Genomic DNA, 18,082 nt, shown 5'->3' on the forward strand with positions numbered 1-18,082 from the left:
ATGGAGCAGGGCGTTACTTAGTAGCAGTAATGTACATTACTACCGCTGCTTTTTTGGGCTGTGGCAAAGTGGGGAGGCCCTGGACGCAGCCGTGCTAATTGCTGCCCTGGCTCTGACGGCCTGAAGAGGCCATGATCAACGACCACAGAAAAGAGAAAGGTCACAGAAGGCCAGCAGAGGCAGCTCTTTCACGTTGCTTCCCATTAGCAGATGGCATTTACGGTGCTCTTTCAAAAGCACTTGAGAGCTTTTTCTTCTCCTGCTCGTTAATGGGAGCAGAGAGCCTGGGCCAAGGTTTAATTAACAAAGGGTGGGGGTCTGCAAGGCTGCAGCTGAGCTCTTTCTCAGCTGGCCCTAGGCAGCAAACGGGGCTTTGGTCTTGTGGTTTAAATCCCCCCAGATGGGACCTTCTCTGTTCTTTGGGGGAAGGACTGCTCTGCAAGGGGAGTATGGTGGTTTGGCGGGCGGGGGACGGGGCAGTGGGCAGCAGCTGCTCTGACAGGAGAGCCGACTTCTTCTTCTCCTCGCGATCTCAGGGAGGAGATGGAGGATTTACTCCTTCCAGCGGCCCTGCCCTGCTTCCTGGGGACGGCCTTTCCCTCCGGGGGACCCCGTCCCGCAGCCGCCCCAGCCCGGGGCCGGCGGCAGGTTCCCTCCCCTCACACCCGGTGCCGGCGGCGCCCGCTGGGTGGCGCCAGAGGCCTCGCGGTGGGCGGGCGGGCCGCGCCCCCTGCCAACGGCCGCAACGGTCCCCCGGGCGAGGGGCCCGGCAGCCGTTTCCCTGCCGCTGCGTGGGGTAACGCGCCGCAGCGTGCCGTGTTACGTGCGGCCTCGGGGGCGGCAGGGCACGCCCGGCCGTCGTGTAAAGCGCGGGGCCTCTCCGCGGCGGGCGCGGGGGGGTGCGTCTGTGAATGGCGATTTAATCCTGCAGCGGTTCCACCGAGGGTGAAAGCCAGGGGGAGGCTGCGTGTTTCGACGAAGAGCTGAGAAAGTATGTCGTGAGGCACGTTTTGGCCTTGTGTTTCTGAACAGGCACAAGTTGCTTTACAGGGGAAAAAAAAAACAGTCTTTAGATGAAGGATTTGCAGGGTGTGTTTCTGAAGGCGTTCTTGCCCACTGGGGCAGAGGTAATGTCCGAGTTACAGGGGAGGATGTGATCTAATAAAAAAGGAAAAAAAGTTCATTTTAGTGTGATCCTGGGACTTCAGATTAATAAAAGTTTAGTCATCAGTTTCACTAATTTTATTTTGAGAGGCAGGGAGTGTGGAACATATGTATTGGCCTGGCAAAAGCTGTGCGTCTTAGTAGCAGATGAAGAGATGAGGTCAGGATTGAGAGCAGTTAAAAGTCTGTCTTGGGGATGTGTTGTAGCTATTCATCATGTGGATGCAGGTGATGTATATTTCCCTGGGTTTTTAGATACCTGTTTGAAAATACTACTTCACTACATGCATTAAAAATGGGCCATGCCTACTTATCAACATGCTTAAAGATATGTGGAGTATGTGTAAAGAAACCTGAGGCTTGGTAGTGGGAGAAGATGAACCTCCCCTGAGTGTAGGTGACTGATAGAAGGCTTGGATCTCAGCACTGTGAGAGGGATCATGCAACTTCTGAAGTAAACTGTGGGCAAGACCACCGGCTGAAACCTGGTGCTTTTGGCAGTTTCAATTTTGTTTTCCCCTCGATCTGAAGAGTAAGGCTAAAGCTTCTGTTCTTCTTGAAGGCATCCAGTCTTGGTTTGGGAACACCAAGCAAAGATGAAAAATCTTCCCCCAGGTACTTTGCTCCTCTAGTTAATCACCTCGTAGATTACAACTTTGTCTGATTTCACAAATTAATTTTCTTGGCTTGAACCACTGGGGTGTTTTCTGTGTTGTGTTAAACACCTCTCTAATAATTTTCATTTTCTTCTTTTGAAGGATTTACATACTGTAACCAAGTCATCTCTTTGTCTTCCTTTTGATAGCCTGAGCAGCTGGAGCTCCATAGGCCTCTCCTGCAGAGCATTTTCTTGAGCTCTCACCTCTTCTTTGTGGTTCTTTCTGCCTCTTCCCAGTTCTTAATCGAAGACCTGAGAAACAAACTCTTCTGCTGATTCTCCCCTCCCCTGCAGCACAGTACAAACACAGGGATTGTACTCGTTCATTTTGCTTCCTCAGATGTGTTTGTAACCTCTTAATTTTGTGTAAACCCATATTCTTTTCAAGTTCTTTGTTTTCTAGAATACAGTCTCATCCTGTGAGGCCTGTGCTTGCTATTCTTACATTTGTTGCATTGTGTTTGCTTGAGTACTGCGTGTTACTGAGCTGAATTGACTTACAGTCAAGTCCTTTTACTCTTTATCAGTCTCAATATGATAAACATACATGTGTATGTGTCACATACAAATATATGCATGTGTTAGGTACACGTCTGTTTCACATAAGAGGGAGAAAATCCCCTGCCTTTATGGGCAGTGGACCCAGAATGAAGACCTGCAGAACTCCACTAGAAATTTTCTCCGTTTATCATCTTTCCCCACTATTTCTGTGAGTTTGCCAGTTAGCACAACAAATGGTTTAAAATTTGGCTTTCATTGGTGTAGGATAAGACCTACCCTCTAAAGTAGAGTACCCTGCAGCACTATGTCAAGTACTCTACTAAAGTTGTTACACTTTCATGATCACTTTTAACAATTAATTCTGCCATTTCAGAGAACACAATCAGTTTTGTGAGTCAGTGTCTATTTTCCATATAATTGGGTAGGCCAGCCCTACTTACATTCCCATCCTTTCATTCTTTGATGGCATTACCTGGTTTTTGCCATTATCTTGACTTGTGCTGGGGGTTATGGCTGAGGTCACCCCATTCTCCTCTCAGTATCAGTACAATGCTTGAGTCCTCTGGCACATTCCCACTTTTTTTGAAGGAGAATCTGTTCTCAGCATAATCAGAAAAGGAGTGAAATTAGATACTACTGCAGCCCCTAAGTGTCATGAGCATCTTGATGTCAAAGGCCTGGATAAACAAAAAGTATCATGACACTGATGATATTCTGTCAAATTACCTAGGGTTTGTTTGTCCTCACAAATGCCTTGTGTCTCTAAACCTCCATTTGACCTTCACATTCCTGTAAATTTTATCCTCTTTAAAACTGTTCTGTGGAAGGACAAATACTGTACTGTACAGCAATGTGTTTTGCACAATCCCTAGAGCATGTATTGAAACTCCATTTTTTTTTTATTCCTAGGGATGTATTTTAGTCTCTCCACATGGACTGTGAAGAGTAACTGAAGGACTGTGTGTATCGTTTTATCAGACTGTAATCTTTAACTGGGTTGTAACCAATTAATCTGACTAGGAACAGACACAGTTATCAGAGCGAACAGCCATCTGTTCTTATCCTCCCTCTTAGCCACTGTACAAAGTAGTCTGAAATATGCAGAGCAGGAGAGAGAATGGGTGGATAAACTGGCCTCCAGAATGATCCTCCAAAGTACCTTATCTTGCTTTCCAGCAAGAAAGGGATATGGATTGAACCCTCAAATCACATTTGTAAAGAGGAGTTTCATAATTAATTTTTCTGCTTTGCCTGATTCTAAGCAGTTGGAGCTGTACCTTTCGCTAACTGGGAAACCTGCATTTCAGTGGTGTGTACTGTTTCCCATTCCCAAACCCTACCCATCGGTGCAGGCAGCCATCTTAGGTTCCACAATATGGTTAAGGCTTATGCATTAATATCTGTAAAACTAATTTGAAAGTTTTGGAAGACAGATGATTCTTGCATGCAAAAGTTTATTTAAAAAAAGATATTTTTTTTTTAATTGGATCAATCGTGTTGCTGAACTTAAGAGATTACATCTACACTGATGCTCCTGAGGTGTGCACCAGTGTGATGTGTGTGAGGGGGTACCTTCCCCCTCATGGCTTTCAGTGGTGAATGTACTTGTGGGTATACCTCAGAGTCTGGAACAGGCGCTAAAACCTTATGGAATGGACAGCAATTTCATTACTGATTGGAATGGAAAGTCACTTAACCATTGGTCTTCGTAACGTGCTCGGTGAACAAGAGCAGAGAGGTCTGATTTCAATCACATTGGTAATTTTTGGTGTTTTCATTTAATTCTGTGATGTGCTGTGCAACTTTCTCTGGTGCTCATGAAAGGAAGAAGGGTTCTTTGTGAACTTAAAAGAATAAGCTTGTTCTTTACCCTCCTCTGATTTTTCCTGTTATTCCAGTCCTAGCTTTAAGTCCTCTGAAGCACAGACTCAGCAGTGTTGTGGATGCAGGGTTGTGTGGTGACGTCAGACAATTACGTGTGCGTCAGACCCCAGAAATGCAATAAGAGCTATTGAGTGAGGCTCTTGGCTAAATCTGTAGCTGCTCTCAATCTGTAGAACTGCAGCTGTTTCTCCTGGTGGTGATATCCCTTTGGTCTTGCATCCGTACAGGCCCAGTGCTATCACCACTCTGCATGTGGCACATGTGGTGATGGTTCTGCTCTGTCACCAGGTACAAAGCTGGTGTGCTTATAAGTGCCTAGAGGTACACAATGAAGGGATAAGGGGCAAGAGTGGTATGTTGCAATGATGGAGGTTCCAGTAGTTCATGGAAAAAGTTCTTGCCCGTGAGAGTGGCAGACCACTGGAACCAGTGCCAGAGACACGATATCTCAATCCACATTGAATCTTGAGTGGACAAGGCCCAGGATCTCTCTATCTAATGTGAAGCTAGCCCTGAGTGGAAAATGTGTTTGGACTAGTTGACCTCCACACATTGCTTTTAGCCAAATTTTTTTTCAAATGGTTCTTCTGCAGTCATTAGTACCCATTCCTCATACCAAAGTTCATTCTGGCTGTGTATGATACAAATCAGGTTTTCACCACAGACGATTTGGAAGCATCCTTATGTTTCTCCCCCAGAATTTACCTTTCTTTTTTTTCCCCCCCCCAGCCTCCTCATCTTGGTGGCTTCATCTCAGAAGTCATTCAGATTCCCAAAGTAGCTGGATTCTTGTCTACTTTCCTAGGTGTGGGGTGAGGCCTTACTCTGGAATACAAGCTCCAGAGGAGCATAAGGAATTAACAACAGTTATTAGAAGAGGTGATCCGAACTCATGGGCTTGTTTTTCACTAGTGTAATTCTCCCATTTACTTCAACTTCCAGTAGTTCAGGATCCAAGCAGTAAATGTTTCTTTAAGGGAGTGAAGCAACAGCTGTATTTCTGGCTTCCTTACTGGGAGTTAGTGGCTTAGGTAATTGGGTTCATTGCTATTTGGAGCATAATCAACAAGCATTCATTCTCCATACAGACAGCATATAAAATTTGCGAGAGCTGCATGCAGTGTGTACTCAATCAATGTAAATCATTTAGCAGCCACATAATGAACGTCTGGCTATTGGACTAAAAAATCCACTTGGTAATACAGGCAGATGAGTCATGAACCAGTTTTCCAGTTATATTTAAAATTATTATATCCGCAAGGACTCTGAAAGCTGAACAGACTTTAGCTTTCCAGTCACTAGAAGGGAAGATGAAATGCTGTTGCGGTATTTTCATGTATTCTGAATATGTTTGTTCATTGCCAAGATGGCATTTTGCTGCACTTAATAATTATTACTGACCTAGCCCAGCTCTAATCACTTGCAGGACTGGGTGATTTTTTTCTGTTCACTGAGGCCTCATGGTGATGGTGAACATGTGTAAACAGATCTGCCTTGAAAGTGAGTTTGAACTTTGTACCAGGGTTTAATAGTTGCAGAATCTTCTTTGCCTGAACCAGAAGATAGGGCATATTCTCTGTCCTTGAGGAGCAGTGTGCAGTTGTTGTGGAAGTTAGAGCCTTGGCTATTAATTCAGCACAGATTTCCTGGGATTAAACTATCAGTTTGAGTAAGGCCCTCATTTAGACTGCTGACATCAGAGTAGGACTGTGTTGGCTGAGTATCAGCAGCTGCAAGGGATGCAGATGATGAGCTTTCTCCTTGCCAACAGATGTCAAATCCCCAAACCTTTTCATTCACTCAGTATCTGTTCGGCAGTCAGCAAATGCTGTGAGCAGCAAAGCGTAGACTTGAGCTCAGTTTCTTTCCTTCCTGCATAGCTCCTGTGTAATGGGAGAGGAAACATTGCCTCTTTCCTTTGCAAATCCCTCCTCTCACTTTCAATGTCACAACATTATGAATCAGTGGGGATACTAAACATATTACAACTTTTTATATGAACTGAGAACTTGTTTAGCCTCTCTTAAGAACTCTTCTCACTATCAATTATTTTACCTGGATTTTGCCTAGATTCTCACACAATTTTTTTCTCTTGACTACATCCTTCCATCCACTCTCCCATGCTTGTTTGCGCACCCATATTACACATGAACTGGGCATGTCTTTGTGAGCATGATCTTTAGCTGGGTTGTTGCAGAGAATAGAATGCCATGGGTCAAACTCATTGATTCTTAGTGTTTGCCTGGGTTGCCTCATTAAGCAGGGTTTGGCCCCATAAGTCCTTAAGAAATAGCGGTTATTTTTTGTATGACATTTCGTTTGCAGGTATGTTTTGTTTTACTTTTGGGGACACTGGTAACTTAAAAACTCTGATCAGTGCTTTTTGCTTTAGAGATGTCCTTGAAGAGCCTGGGAAATTCTTATCAGTTGCACTAAAATGAGAGAAGAGGGTCTCTTGGGTTTTAAAATATATGTACTGATACTCTGCACTTGTTTTCAGTCCAGGATCTCCAAGTGCTTCATAATGATAGTTAGCGGGCAATACCTGCTTCTTCAGGAGAGGAATCCTCTCCTGAGACAGAAAAATGCAGTCACGGAAAGCTGGCTTTTTAATGCTCCCACAAAGGGCAAAGCACTTTACAAAGATCAGGTCTCCCCATACCTGCAGCTCTAACTCCCAAGTAAGATAAAGGATAAAAATTGCTCATGGATATAAAAGGAGGAGGAGAAATAAGAGAACATGGATTATAGATCAAAGCTGTAACACTTTGTAAATGATAATGTGAGAACCTCCTCTAGGCCAAGGATCCTTTTAATGCAATTTATCTTTCCTTCCTGATTGGCAGATGGGGCTCTCTACGCATATTTCTGTTCCTCCCTTTCTCCCACCTCTCTTCTCTTATGCCTAGAAAACCTTGTCACAGGTCAGGGTGGTGTGAATTGGCTGCTTAGCTGCTGTAAAGAACCAGGGAAAAAAGGACCCTGCCTGAAAGGGCTGACGAGTGATTTGTGTGAATCTCACTAAATCCAGCCTATAGGCTGGTTGTTCTTCAGTGCCAGTGGAAATAATTTCTCACTTACATGGGCAGAATTGAGATGACAATCAGAGTCAAAGTTGCACTTCGAAAACCTGTAGGGTTTGTCCCTAGGACATGATGTATACCTAGCTGCTAAGTAAACTCATCCTGGGGTGTTCCTGGACTGGTAGTGGAAGCAGCTCATACTGAGGTAACTGTTATCTCTGCCCTGTCTTGCATTGTGCCACAGCTTCAAAGCACTGAGCAACAACAAACCTGAGTCTTCAGGGAGCTAGTGGAATTAAACAAAGCCCACTAAAAATGGAGAAAGAAGTCATTGGTAAGGCAATTGATTGATTAACAACCTGTCCATGTTCCTTTGTTCTCTTTCTAGGCATGGAATGAAGAAAAGACGTAGAATTTTATTCCAGAAAAAGTCACTCTCCAGTAAGACAAACAAGTTCTCCCCAAACTTTGCTGGTGACAGAAGGCAGGGAAGGGCAATTGATGAACCATGGTGCAGATGTTTACAGAGCTGTTAAGATTTATGTGTGAAGACTGCTCAACCCTGAAGATGCAGTGTTTTTCTGTAAAGAAGAAACTGACAGGTCAGTGGGAAATAACCTTCTCGATTTCTCTTCCTGCCAGTGTAAGTTAGTTTCAGACCTAAGAGTAAACTGCAAATTACCCAGCTGCAGTTCTTAGATGGTATGGTACTTCGTGCAATAGACTAGGCCATTTTTCCTACTTTTTTTTTTTGCTAGAAATAATGTGTGCAAGTCTATGACTGGACTGATAAGAGGAAGGTAAAATCATTGTGCAATAAATATGACATGAGTCCTGGGATATACCATTTAAATGAACACATTTAAATATTTTGCGGTCAAGTAATTAGTGTACATGTTGATTAATTTGATGTTTTGTGTCTGAGATTCCTGACAGCACTTCCAGGGACACTGGTATCTCAAGATGCGTATAGTCAGCATGAGCTTTCAAGTATCAGGCACTACAGCTAAGGGAAGTTCATGGCTTTCCTCCTCTGAAGGCAATAAAGGCTTTGAAGGAACAATTTGTATGGAGCCTTCAAATAAAAGATAATAGAGTAAAAGGGTGTTTTACTTTCTGTGAACGTGGAGGGAAAAAACAAGGGAAGAGTGCTGTATTTCTGGGCTACTAGAGGGAGATATAGTGGATAAGGTCTCAGAGTTTTAAATTAGTCTGTTGAACAAGTACCAGCTATGTAAGGAAAAAGAGACTATCAATACTGGAGGAGAAAATTAAGCAACTCTCTGTAGAAATTCACTGAAGTTTAAATATAGAGGAGTTAGTTACCTTACCTACTAAATCACTTTAATTCTTGACAGATAATGTTGTACTAAAGAAAATAAAGTAGGATTATAATGGGGTTTGGAAGGCTATATAATTTGTGGGAAACCAGACTATTAGGATGATTTTTTCCACTTGGATTAGCCTGTTACCCTGCAGGGCTCCTGTCATTAGAGACTGGGGTAGGCCAGACTCCCTCACTGAGTTGCCATCTTCCATCTGAAATGTGCCCTGCTCTTGTATCTCCCTCTGCTAAGTTATCCTATAGCTATTTATTTCCAGGCCTTTCCCTTCCTTAGACAAAAGCAGGCTCATGAAGTTGCTCAAAAGTGGAGGTAAAACTTCTTGACATTATGCCATTATCCCAGTTTTTAATGACACATGGCCATTAATAGTTTGTCATTTCTGTACTGCCTTTTTAAGGTCACTACTTAAGCCAAGATAAGCCAATATATTAATTGTGTAGATATTCTGAACACCCTGATCAGCTTGCGGGATTCATAAATTATTAGAGGACAGGTCCAAATCTGTCTAAAAGTAGTTGAGATTAATTGTGGAGATGAAGCACAATATAATATTACATAGTACAAGCCAAAGCAAGGTGAGGTGCAGAGTTAGGCAGCGCTCTTACATCAGCAGTGAAATTGCCCACAGTGCAAGTGAGAGGACTTGCTGACAAAGCAGCAGTATGCAAATGCTTTTCTTGGCCACAGTTTGCAACTTCTTACTCAAATCTTACTTTATTTTTCCCTAGGTCGTTCATTTTAAAAAAAGGTTTGACCCAGTTTTAGGGGGAATCCTCATATTTAGACTTTTCTTGATTGCTTGTAAGTGATCTTTCTGTGTAGATGTCTTATAACGGCACACTGGTTGCACACTGCTTGTGCAGCTGATGGGGTGTGGCCAACTCTACCTACTTTGAGGCCAACTTTGATTGTTTGAATTATCCAGGGAATGGACTGCTGAATGGAGGTGTTTTGCTGTGTGAAGAGCAGTGGGTTGCATTTTGGTGTTAATAACTTGTTCTGTTGTATTTGAAGGCAGGAGTTGAAGAGGAAGAAATGTGATAGAAGGCTTAGCAATGACGTTTAGCTGTTACGGAATTCTTACAGGCAGAGATCAGGCTGAAGGCCTGGATAACTTTTGGCCTTTGTAAGAGCAAGGAGGGGAACACAGCCTACTTCTGTTTCAGTCTCTCATTTATTTTGTTAATTGCCAGCTAACAATTCTCACTTGTTATATAATGCTGAATGCAGACTGTTTGAACCGAGATCTGCGCCTTGACTTGTTTTTATGAGTATCTGATAAATCAAGTAATTAACAGTTAAACTGACAACTCAAATAGAGAAGTTCTCCTGGCGTAAAGACATAATGCAAATGTTAATAGCTCTTATTTCAAAAGCAGTGTTGTCTTAAGTCATAATAGGGAATAGATATCATTTAGTATACCTGAGCAGGTTACTCAGACTTGGGAAGAATTCTGAAAATGAGCCATGGATTCAAGTTAAAAGGCTCAATGCTATGCATGATAAAGGACATGGGTACGTGAAAGCTAAGCGTTGCAGACCTGGCCCTTCAGGGTGGAAACTTCTGCCTCTGATCCTTGTACTTGGGTCATTGTGTAGCAAGTCTTTTCCTGGACATATCATTGCAATGTGCAAATAGGTGCCTATGGGAATTTACAGAATGTGGCAAATGAATGATTTTTGTCTGAGCTGCTAATGCAGCTGTTTCTTTATGATGAGTGCTTGGATTTGTAAGCCTTTTGGGGCAGAGACTGTTTCCTTGTGTAAGAGGCTTCAGTGTTCTTCAAGGCACCATATTTCTATTGAAGAGTAACCAATAACATGCAGTGTGGCTGCTTTTGTAGCAATGCCACGTGTGGAATTAGCGTTTGGTGGTGGAGGGGAAGAAGCAGGGGAAGCAGTAATGGGTTGCTTTTGACATGTGATCTAGTTTAGCTACTGATTATGTTGGTAAACAGGAAAAGAATGTATGCAGAAATATTTCTTCCTTCTTGTCTATAAATGTATATAACACACAAGGAATATTTCTGCATGTTTTTTTAAATTCTCTGCAGCACTCTCTCCTCTGGGAGCACATAGGATTATGCATTAAGACAGAATTAATCCCTCATTGCAAAACACACAGGCTCAGCATTTGCCACAGCTTTGCTCAGAGAAAGGGATTCAGACATTGTGGTCTCCATCAAAGAATGGCAGATTCTTGGCAGAACCTTCTTCCATTTGTTTCTGCAAGTGAAACAGTTAATAAATCAGTCATGCATCATTGCTGGATTAGCAATCACACCCCCAAATGCTAATAACTGTTCTCACTCTTTCTCCCGAAGATTACCCTTAAATCCTATCAAAGGACAAGATGCCTTTTGCCTTGCCTGGCATTAGCACCCTAGTGACCTACAAAGTCAATAGTCAGTAAACTAACTCCCTGACATGGTGAGAGAACAGTGTGCCTTAACCAGACCCACTGTTTAAGATGGTTTTTAGCTCTTCCTTTCAATGCCTCCACTTTTTATTTTTTTCCTTTGTGTGATTATTTTTTTTTCTTCCCACCTCAGCCAGTCTGGCCACATAAACTGAAGCTGAACAGAAAGAAGTTTGCCACAATGAATCACTCAAGAGTCTGTTGCAGGGTCACACAGGCTGGGGGAGTTTTGCAAGGCTGAAGACTGTGGAGGAGCTGGAACCAAGAAAATGAGGAGAAGGTAGGTAGTTAACAAGTTCGTTCGTTCTTGTTAATAGAGCAGATGAGCTTATTTACCTCTTGTCTGCAGCTGAATGTGGCCTTTAAAACTGCCTGCTCCTCTTGTTTTGAAAGCAGAGAAGTGGCACCAGAGACAGGTCATAAATTGAGAGAATTCATGGTCTGTGAGCTCTTCTTGTCTGCAGTTTCAAAGGAGAGTTGCTTGAAGTAGATGTTGGGCATATAAAACATTATAACACTTTCCTTGGTTTTGCAGTGGTCACCAATGAAATGGCTTGGCTCAGCAAGTACTCCCTACTTTACCTTATAACTACTTTGTTTTCATGGTGTTTGTTAGTTTTCACTGGGATTCATTTACAAAAACACAGGCGTATTTTATATACAGAAAACATACAAAAAGTACCATTTCACTTAAGTTATCATGGGTTTCATTTTTAGGGAGCAGATATTTTAAAAATAGCTGCGTTCTGCAAGATATATATACTAAAATACTTTTAATAGTAATTTATATTCTTATAGTTTCATTATGTTTTACTGTATGCAGGATTCATGTTAATGTATCTGTTAAATACTTTTCTCACAGTCTTATTTTTTTGCTAATCTGTTATTAAAGGATGGTCTGGGGATTTAAAATCTTAGTATGCAGACAAGGATAACAGGATATGAACTGAAAGGTATAAACAGTGTTTAAACTTCATCTTGAACACATAGCCAATGATGCATGATTGTGTGAGTAACTTTTTCAGGTGCTTCCCAGTAAATATGCAACTACAGTGTGTTTGCAGAGGTGTACTTTCTGATATGATCAGCATGGTTATCTTTTGGAGTAAACTGTTAGATAAATAAATGGGGTAGCATTCAGATCAGGGCTCACTGTGTCTGGCTTTGAGGTGTCAAACTGTTTCGTTCAGAACTATTATTTCCTTGAATCACAGAATGAAGTCTTCACCAAAATTTTAGTTTATAATTCTTTCTAGAGACTGCAAACAAAAATGGTGGAGGGGGGAGTGTGGGTGGCACAAAAGTGAGAGAGAAGACCAGTGCAACTGGACAAAGAAGAGAGGTTAAATGTTTGACTGTAGAATTAAAAAGCAAGAGGAAAAAATTATTTGAGTTGAACAGAAAAACTATGTGTAGGGAGAGAAAAAAATGTAAAAAACCAAATCTGGCAGACATCCAGACTGAAACCAAACTTTGGTTTGTACCCGGTACTCCCTTAAATTAAGACCTCAGTGGGTCAACTCATTACCGTTTAGTCCTACATCCTCACCTAATACTTATTTCTCTGTGGGTAGAGTTTCAGCTCACAGACCACTTCTATCTAAATGTAAAAGAACAGATACTTTTAACTGAAAATTCAGTTTAACTGAAATCTCAGTGGCTTTCAAACCACCTCTTCCCTTTCTGGTCTTCAAACTATGTTTTTCTGGCTGCTTAAATCTCTGCTTCTTGGCATGTTCACCAACAGACTCGCTGCCTAGCTGTGACTGTTGGTCTCCCATCAGGCTATGCACATCGTCCCCGCTGCTGTCATGGCGAGCAAAAATCATGGCACAGGAACCAGAGGGCCCACATGATGTTTCTGTAGTGCTGGGTTGCCTTCTTGCAGCCTCAGATCACTTGCTGTATGAAGTTGCATTTATTCTCTTTGGGTTTCAGCTTCTCAAATGTGATTAATAAAATTTTGTTTGCTATGTAAAAATTATGGGATAAAAGCAGTGCAAGTGCAAATACGATTATATAGCAGTTACTTTGGAAATGGTGTAGCTATTTTAGATGAAACATGATTAAGAAAATGGCAAGGCCTTAAGGCTTTGCACTGATAGTTTTCAGTCCTTCTCTGAAGCTATGAAACCCTGCAGTGTTCAGGTCTTTGAATTTTTTTTTTCTTCCCCAGAAGCTTAAAACTTCTTGGCTTATTTTAAAACAAAAGGGAAAATACAAAATTTTTTGGGGTAGCATACCACTGCCTTGTATTTATCTTTTTTTAAAAAAGGAAGAGATTAGACGTGCTGTGTAAACATTTTCATCTTTGCTTTTAATATGGCATGCAAATCTAGTGTGATGTAAGGAAAGATTGTTCAGAGAATAGTAGACTCTAAGCCATGTGGCCACCAGGAAAACCAGAATTCAGTTCCTGCTTTGCCACAGATTTTTTTTTTGGTGTCACCTCGGGGAAAGTGCTTTGTCAATGAGGTCTCTCAAGACCTAGACTACCTCTCTATACAGGGCCATTGCAATGATGAGTATGTAAGGCACAGTGAGCTGCTTCAGTAGTGCTCTAATGGGAACCATGTGAGTAACTACACTAGTCAGTGCCTCTCCCTGCAGCAGGCCCTGCCCTGAGGAAGGTGGCTTCATATCTGAATAGATGATGAGTAATATTTCAGGGTTGTGGGTTGGGCCCCAGGCTAGTATTCAGTGGGCAACAGGGAATCATGTAGTCTACAAAGAACCATATGTGAAAGGCTGAGCCATATGGCCAAGCTGGAGAAAGATGCAGTGCTTCCATCTTGTGACATACAGTGTGTACTCCATTATGTTTCTTCATCTTCCTCAGCACAGCCTCAGGACACTGGAATCCTGAGCCATGACTAGGTTTTAGAGGTGCTGCAGTAATACAAACACTACTGCTACCACTTACCAGCCTGATTTTGTTTTAATAGCGGTCCTCTCTGCAAAACCACAAACCCAAGTTAATTACACAAGGCAGGGGAGTTTGGAGTTATTACAATAATTAGACCGGGACAGCAGCCTTAGTCCAGAAAAACAGCTTCAAGCACAACTGTGATGGAGAAAGCTTAGTCCAGCTGATTAGGACCAAATGTTAAGATCACAGCCAGTTCCTGAACTGTCTCTCCTACTGGCTGCTGTTGTCTGAAGAGCTGCCGTGCCCCTGCCTGATAGCGTCTCCTTTTCTGCTCCTGCCCAGCCAGGCTGAGGCCAGCAGCTCCCACCTAATGGTGATTCTGCCCTCTGCACCTGCCCTGGCCTGGGAAGTCAGAGGTTGTAAATCTTCTATGCTCTTGAGAGAATTTCCCATCTAATGTGTGCTTTCATGCCAATTTGTTTGGATAAAGATTGATAGAGGAAAACGTATGTATGCCTGTCATTGGGATTAGTAGTTACAGTTCATTTATGGCACCTTCTAGTTCTTGAAACTCCCTGGGACTAATGGATATTTTATGTTCTAATAATATTTGTTAGCTCTATCTGCAGAAGCTGATTGTCCAGTTTTTCTCCTTCACCTATTATGAGTACTGACCTGACAGCTTTGCTCTGCCAAGTGAGAGGCCTACTGGATTTTTACACCTGCTGCTCCCTTGCCTGTTTAGACACTAGTCTGGATATGACTGCTATTATGCTGCTATAGCCAATGACTTCTCATAGGGCTGAGGTTAGGCTTTTGAAACAAATAAAATTTGTAGTCACCCAAGTTACATCAGTCAGAATGGAAATTTTTAATTGCAGTTGTTCTGAAGATCAGTACAGGATTAGTATTGATGAAATGTTGTAATCCCAGATTTCTTAAATCTCCTCAGAGCAGGTTGCATCCACAGTGGCATCTCCTTTCAAACATCTGTGAGACAGCAATTCTTGGGCTTTAATGTGAGTCAAAAAGAGAGGGAACGAATTGACAACTGCATGGAGATGAGGAAGGATGTCTGAGGGGCAGAGGCAAGCAATATGGATGTAATCCTTACAAAATGGGATAGGTGGGATTAAAGAAACCCTAGGAAAGTAATAGTGAGGAAGTATAAAACGTGGTCTAAGTAGTAAGTATAAGCATAAGAGAGAGGAAAAAAGATAATATATAATGAAAAAGGTCTTGCTAAGCTGGCAGAATGCCCCTGAAGGAGAAAAATGCAAAATTGTAAAGAATTGAGGATTATGAGAAGCCTGAGGTGAAACACAAGCCCTGGCAACAAGGGGAATGAAGCCTTTGGAAGACGGAAAAAGTAGGCTTTCAAATAAATAAAAACTACGCGCATTTAGAGCTAATTTTAAGTCTTACTCTATTGAAAGTTAGTTGATCAGGTATTATGCTAATATACTTAGATTTTCTTTTCCTCGGTAGAAGAATCACTGAGAGGCTTACTGTAATTTTTTTAAATAGCCCTTTCTACAAAAGGTCTCACATTTTTCTGGCTGCCACTGGATGATATGGAGAGTGACCCAGAGAGCCTGCCACCCAAGGAATTTAATTTTTGGCAGGACTAGCTTCCTCAGTATGGGTATGCCTGCAGCGTGACACAGAGGAGAGATGCCCCAGATGGCTTAAGGCAGGCTGAATGTCGTTAAAATGGCACTGTGGTTGAAGCAGCACAAGCCTCAGTGTGGCCTGCGTGTGTCTGAGTAATGTCTGAGAGCTGAAACCTATGCTGTTGTCATTACTCTTTTTCCATGTGTACATCAATGGCAGTCAGGTGCAGGACTGTAGTGCAAATGTGTCAGGACTGAACTTCGTAGATGTGAGAATGATGTCAACATCTATAAAAATGCACTAATCAACATATTTAATGTTCTATGTAGTTGCTTCTCCTTTTCCAACCACTGATGGAGCTTTGTGTCTCACTAGTCCAGGCTACTGCTAGGAAACTATGTGCCAAAAGAAAACACCCCATTTTAGCAGGGCTGACTACTGAGGGAAACCTGAGCTCTTGAAAGCCTTCATTCGCTTTAATGGGAAAACATAATCTGGGCAGTCTAATTTTTGCTGGCAGGAACAAGAATACAGTCAGATGATCATCTTATCCTCCAGCACAGTGAAGGTCATAAAAAGCATGTTTTCTGCAAATGATTTCCTCTGCCTCCAGCTGAAGAATGACGTTTCTTGTAGAAGAGTAGTTGCTGTAGTCAGCAACTCCTTTATTCAGTTTTCATTCAGACCAAAAGATTAATCTTCAGGTAGCTCAAACCTCTTAGCGTAATTGATTCTAAAAATATCTGTTCAGGTCAAGACTTGGAATATAGCTTAATATTGTTTCAAGTACAAAAGGTAAAGCTTCAGTCTAGTCCTTCATGAATATAGTAACTGATGTGTATTTGTGTTACCTTTTTAAAGTAACTTTTTCTTAGAATATCTTATCCCAAACTCTATAATGCATCTGACTTATGCAAAGCAGCTTACGTATGTGCCAGTGGAGAACTTCAGCTGTTATTCTGAGTTCCTTACCTTCTCAGTATGTGTTAATTCTTGTATCCCCACTCAAAACATTTATCCCTGCTCTTGAAAGTAGAAAACCATCACTCTGTCCTCTTACCTTGTTTATAAACTCTTATTTTTGAAGCCCGGGCGAAGAAGAGAAAACAAAAGGATCAGAGAGCAAAACAAAGTTATTAAATTATTGAAAGAAAAAAATATATACAGGATGACAAAGAATGCAGGCAAAATAAAACCCATCAGTTGAAATTGGTAAATTTTCTACACCTAAAATATTCTTGAAAAGTTACAGAAGAGCACGCACAACAAAAGCAACTTTTATTTGTTTCAGGTCTTTGGAAAATTTTATTACTAGCTTTAAAAGTCATTGCTGCAAATTCAACTGAGCTAGAGAAAGTGTTACTTGTTCCTATTTCTAACAAACCACATTTGATGAGACTCTGGGGTACTGTCCTCATAATAATGCCCTTGTGTATTCTTGCTGTAGTTCTACACAATAGCTTTTTAATTTATTGTCATGCCAACATATGCCTTTCTATTGAGAAGTTTTCCACATATAAATTATTCTTGCTGCTTTTTGTTGAACAAACAAGCTATGTGGTATAGTTTGTTTCATTTACTCATATTTACACTTGCTCTGAAGGAGAAACATCTTTGCGAATTATGGAGTTTGAATCTACCACTGACTTTCTGTGTGACTGTGGTCTTAGAGACGTAGGACTATGTATTCAAAAGCATTCTTCAGATCTGGGTATTTAGCCTGAAGTGTTAATCTTCAGGCTCTTGTAACATTTTCAGAAATGCTAAATGCCTGCTGTGATGACAGGATTGTTCAGGGGAACAGCACTACTTCTAATATTCAATCTTTCAGTAGCTTAACCTTGGAACAAAAACATTAGGACACACAAAGGAGAAGCCATTTTGGAAAAACAAGTCTTATGTCTGTAGTGCCTCAGTTGCCTTTAGTCATGAAGCGCAGCCAATTCTTATCAGCCACCCTTGTAAACCCTTTCAAAATGGGTGAATGAAAGTATTTGGATAGGTGCTTTGTCTTGAGCCTGATAGTAGTGAATGTTCATACTGTGAAACTCCAACTACTAAAACAGCTTTAACGGACACTCTCACAGAGGCCCATGATCAGTAACCTTACCCAAAGTTTTGTTGTAGCCAGGCACTCATCCTGCTGTGAATGGCATAGACATTGTAAGGGGATGACTCTCATGCCTTTTTATTTGAATACATATTAACTGACTGAACTGAGCACAGAGCTCTAGCTCTTGAGCTGGAGTAACAGTAGCAAGCTCCATTTGATGTTGATGTAAATTAGGATTTGTAACCCTGACCATCCTGTGATGTCATTTATCTCTAGTTTTGATAATCAAGTTCACACTCATGCTTTAGAGGTCTAGAGACCCTTAGCAGGTTGAGCTAGATCAGCTGTGCAAGACACCCGGTGCATTCTGCATTCAAGTCCTGTCTCTGCCTTCCTTTTTGAGAGCGCATTACCCATCATTGTTGTTAGCTCTTGATATCTATTCTGGTGTGTTTTTAGAGTTTCCATTCTCCTTCTGTGAGATTAGTGTGTATTCTGCGCTCATTCCTACAGAAAAGCTTGCAATATGAGGAGAGGTGGGTCATAGGCAT

The 18,082-nt window shown here is 41.7% G+C and overlaps 1 protein-coding gene across 3 annotated transcripts in view; it reads left to right on the plus strand.

The window, feature by feature from the left end:
- Positions 1–856: 856 nt before the first annotated feature.
- TRIM2 (tripartite motif containing 2) overlaps positions 857–18,082 on the plus strand; it is a 132,322-nt gene continuing 115,096 nt past the window's right edge. For 2 of the 3 annotated variants that reach the window (XM_075090949.1, XM_075090955.1), the window contains exons 1-3: positions 857–991; positions 7,619–7,832; positions 11,129–11,275. The gene's annotated coding sequence lies outside the window, so the exon portion shown is untranslated. Of the gene's footprint in view, positions 992–7,618; positions 7,833–10,934; positions 11,007–11,128; positions 11,276–18,082 lie in introns of those variants that run through there. The other variant, XM_075090953.1, reaches the window with a different exon arrangement.

This window comes from Phalacrocorax aristotelis, chromosome 4 (genome assembly GCF_949628215.1).
Source record: "Phalacrocorax aristotelis chromosome 4, bGulAri2.1, whole genome shotgun sequence".
NCBI classification, from domain to species: domain Eukaryota; kingdom Metazoa; phylum Chordata; class Aves; order Suliformes; family Phalacrocoracidae; genus Phalacrocorax; species Phalacrocorax aristotelis.